This window comes from Leguminivora glycinivorella, chromosome 11 (assembly GCF_023078275.1).
Source record: "Leguminivora glycinivorella isolate SPB_JAAS2020 chromosome 11, LegGlyc_1.1, whole genome shotgun sequence".
Classification (NCBI taxonomy): Eukaryota; Metazoa; Arthropoda; class Insecta; order Lepidoptera; family Tortricidae; genus Leguminivora; species Leguminivora glycinivorella.
The window spans coordinates 804,573-808,547 of record NC_062981.1 but is presented as its reverse complement, the minus strand read 5'-3'; the positions used below and the strand labels follow the sequence as shown (position 1 = coordinate 808,547).

At 38.3% G+C, this 3,975-nt stretch overlaps 1 long non-coding RNA gene across 1 annotated transcript; it reads left to right on the top strand.

Moving 5' to 3' along the window:
- Positions 1-814: 814 nt before the first annotated feature.
- Positions 815-1,672, top strand: LOC125231425. Its single transcript, XR_007177612.1, has 2 exons — positions 815-1,084; positions 1,250-1,672. It is a non-coding gene; the product is annotated as an uncharacterized LOC125231425 (long non-coding RNA).
- The last annotated feature ends 2,303 nt before the right edge of the window (positions 1,673-3,975 follow it).

Here is a 3,975-nt window from a genome sequence, read left to right as displayed (position 1 = left end):
GCGCCACCCCACCGCCTCCATGGCATGGGAAAATCCACACAGAACACAAAATGTACCCACCAGCGAGTACCCGATCGACACCACAAAAGGCAAGAACCCGGTACGGAGCGCATCCAAAAGGGGATGCAAGAAGTAGGCAGTGCAACCGCGCCCTGCCATACCTCACCACTCCTGGGTATGGACCTCATGTCGACCCCAAAATCGCGCCAACACGACGCTCGGGTGTGGTAAGCACCCGCAAAAACTCCATCCGAAAAACAGGTCGTATCAAGGATCGCTCAAACGTAAAATGAACCAGATTGTGTCGCCCCTTTCATACTTCACGCATTTCAGAGAACTGTTCCAGGAACCCTTTCATTCCTCACGCAAAACAAAATAGTAGTGAAAACAGACTTTGCTGTTCACCACGTTCCATACATAAAGTCGTGATTGAATATTTATACCACAATATTCAACACTTCAAACGAAACAACCAAAGAGTGACACGATATGGCGTAAGCGAGGGCGTTAACTCTGGCGGCAAGGTGAAAGCACAAAAAAAAACCCGGACCTTGCGTCCAGAGAAAACCTCCACCTCAACTTACCCAATAACAATCTCTAAATCCTTGAATACGCCACAAAACCAAATCCAAGTTTTCACAAAAACAAACGCCCTTAAATGAATCTGCACGTTTAGAAACGTTTAAGTTTAAAACTGGCGCTAAAACCACGTCGTAACTCAAAATAAATCCAAACATAAAACAAAAATACCAACATCACAAAACGAGCGTTTATTTAACCGCTCAAGTTACGACTCAAACTTGGAACAAAAACACGCATCCGAACGTACCCATCGTTGAACTTATTTTGTCTGTGGTCTGTGCCTTTAAAAAAAACTAAATGTCAACAAAATATTCATCGTTACCTACAAAATTCTAATATCTGCTGCTTTTATTGCTACAAATTAATAAAACAACACTTAATTCAACTGCAAAATCATGGAAAACTAACATAAGTGTGATAAACGTTCGATAATCTAAAGGAATGACTAAAATTTATTCAGAAATGCTAATTGGAATGCAAATAATTCTACTACTAACAGCAGGTAAATATCTCGAATAATAAGGAAAGGGAGTTGTCCTTTATCCTCCTCTTTTCCCTCACACTCCAAATTAAATGACAAACAGCAAAAAATTGTCTTCTAAACATTCTATTTAAATGACTTAAACATGTACATTATTGTTACTAAATTCCATTGAATTTGTTTCAGATTATTAGAAACTGTCTACCTCTTAAGAAATATACACCACTAAAGCAACTAGGCACCTAGCAACAGCTACAACTAGACCACAGACTACAAAAGAAAACCAAAACATGAACATCAGAGGAACTCAGGTACTGATAATGTGCTGAAAAGCACAACTCCCAACGGAAACCTTCCATTTGCATGGAGAACAACACAATCCACTTCGCCGGCAACCAACAACAATGCAGCTGCCGGACACTCAAAAATTCAAGCCGTTCCTGCACTTCCAACCATTACCGGTGTCGTCCCCGACTGAATTCACCTGTATAAGTTCAACGGGCACAAAAGTGAAATTGCCACTGAAGACGCCATTGTATAAGTTCAAAACTCAAAATATTAAGTATGTTGGCAACTGACTTACAATAAATATATATTCTTACAATGATATACCAAGTGTTTTATTTGCTTTCAACCTTTTCAGATAAATGTAAGTATATTTCCTTTCTTAAATGATTTGCATCAAGTGCAGTGAAAATAAAGTGAAATGTGAGTATTAGTGAGCAAACAATTTTCAATTGTATGAAGTAAAAATTTCTAATACAAATGTTCCTGTTTCAATGTAAGTATGTAAACACTCTTAAATTGCAAAACGTTCCAAAACTAAATGGTAAGTATCTGTTCAAAAGAATATTAAATTTGTTCACACAATTTTTAAACTAATGAATTGTTAAGTTACACAAATATACACTGTAATTTACTCAATTTTAGTTGATAATTTAAAAGGTATTTAGTATGGCTTTAATAATGAAAATTTTGATTTAAACCACTCACAATGTCAGTTACCCCTAATGTATACAAAGCCTTTAAATGGAAAACTCAAAAGCTTCCAACAACTTGCCCTTAACTTAATGTCAAAAAGTTACAACTCAATGGTGATACTCTCAAAATATAATACTCAAATGTTACTTCAAAATTCCAGGTCAAACAGCAAAATAAATCCTAAAAGAATGTTTTTTAAATATTATACACAATAATCTAGGTCACAGCCTTTAAATTTACTAAATACATGCCACAAAAAGTAACTAAATAGTGCTTAATAGTTTGACACCTTACTTCCTGAAGAAGATGTCAGCACAAAATCAAAACTTCAACAGAAGGTTCAAGCATGTGAATAATCCTAAGCTTTGCAAGCCAATATCAAGTTTGTGCAGCAAAAATGGGCAAAATAATAATGTAAGCAAGCTGAAGCTGCACCCAAGTGATAATGAAATGCGCACAATCAAGACACAAGCTCAAAATGAAACTCAAACGTAAGTATGAACACAACTTTCACTATCTCTATGTATGGCACTGAAATTTTTCTGAATTCTTGAGGAAAATCTAAGCTTTTCTAAACCTGGGCGCCAATATCATGGTTGACTCTTCCCTGCCCGGCTATAGGGGGAAAGTATGGGAAAGCACCAGACAATAAATTTACACAAAATGAGTCTTAAAACTTTGGCGGATCGTCCGCCACGAAAAAGAAGCAAAAAAGTACTTAATAAGGTGCACTACGATTTCCTCAAGATTTCAGGTGTCTAATTGGGTGGAAAGAAAACGGTTAGATTGTGACACACTATTTTATTGTCTAACGGACACAAAGCAAGTTATAGCCAGTAAATCATTATTCTAAGCTTAAGCTAGCACCTTAATATGTATTGCCAGACGGTAGAGCTGGGCCGTGCAATAGTTCAATTCTAAATGATTTACAAGCGTTCCTAAGTTCTGTTAGTCCCTAGTTATCAGTGCCAACATAGATAATAGGAATTCTTCTTAACTAAACTAAGTAATCTTGCCTTCCAGGAAGAAAGAAAATGACACCAACCTTCAAGCCAGAAGTTACCGCTAATACAATGTGTAAGCCCTCCTTCTGCGAGCTGAAGCTGGTCGCCCCAGGCGCTGTGACACAATGAAGCACCACCGCAACCGACGCATCAGCAGTTGAGAGCATCTTCTTCGCCTGGATAGGCTCGACCCCGGAAGCAAGCTATCGCACCATTCGACGCTTGTGGTAAAATTGGAGTTGCCGGACAAACCGGCCCCTTTATAAAGAAGACATTACTTGAATGTCTGTATAACCAGTATAACCTGGAGTAGGCCTAAACACAGATTTAGTTGTAATTGTAATTGTAAATATAGTTTTAATTCCCAGTCAGCTGAAAAGGAAAACAAGACATCATTAGAAAAGTGAATGTGGTCTAACCTATTAAATGTGGACAATTACTATTCTGATTTCCTTACCAGCTGGAACTTGAGAGAGCTCATTTTCTCAGCTCTGACGACCCTTCCCTCCACATAGTCCACCAGAAGACTGGAAATAGACACACGTGGTCAAATTAAACTGAGGCAAGGATCAATAATGTGATCAACCTGATACACCCATAATATTCTACTTACAATTCATGGTGGGAAAATATTCCTCCAGAATGCCCTTAGGCTACACAAGGATTGACCGCCAGCACTCCATCAATCTGATCACTTTTTGGATCGAAGATGAAACTCGATAAATAAAAGCAGGCACTGGAGGCCTGAACAGGACCGGAGACAGCTAGCAAGTGCAGGAAATGATCTCAGGAGCCCTAACGACCTTGAGAGGCTTGGGGATAACATCTAAAATGACCACCTCAGCAGTCCTCTGCAGAAATAAATTTCAACCAACTGAAAATCCTAGTGCACAAAATTCCATATAATTTTCCAACAATAAAGTGACT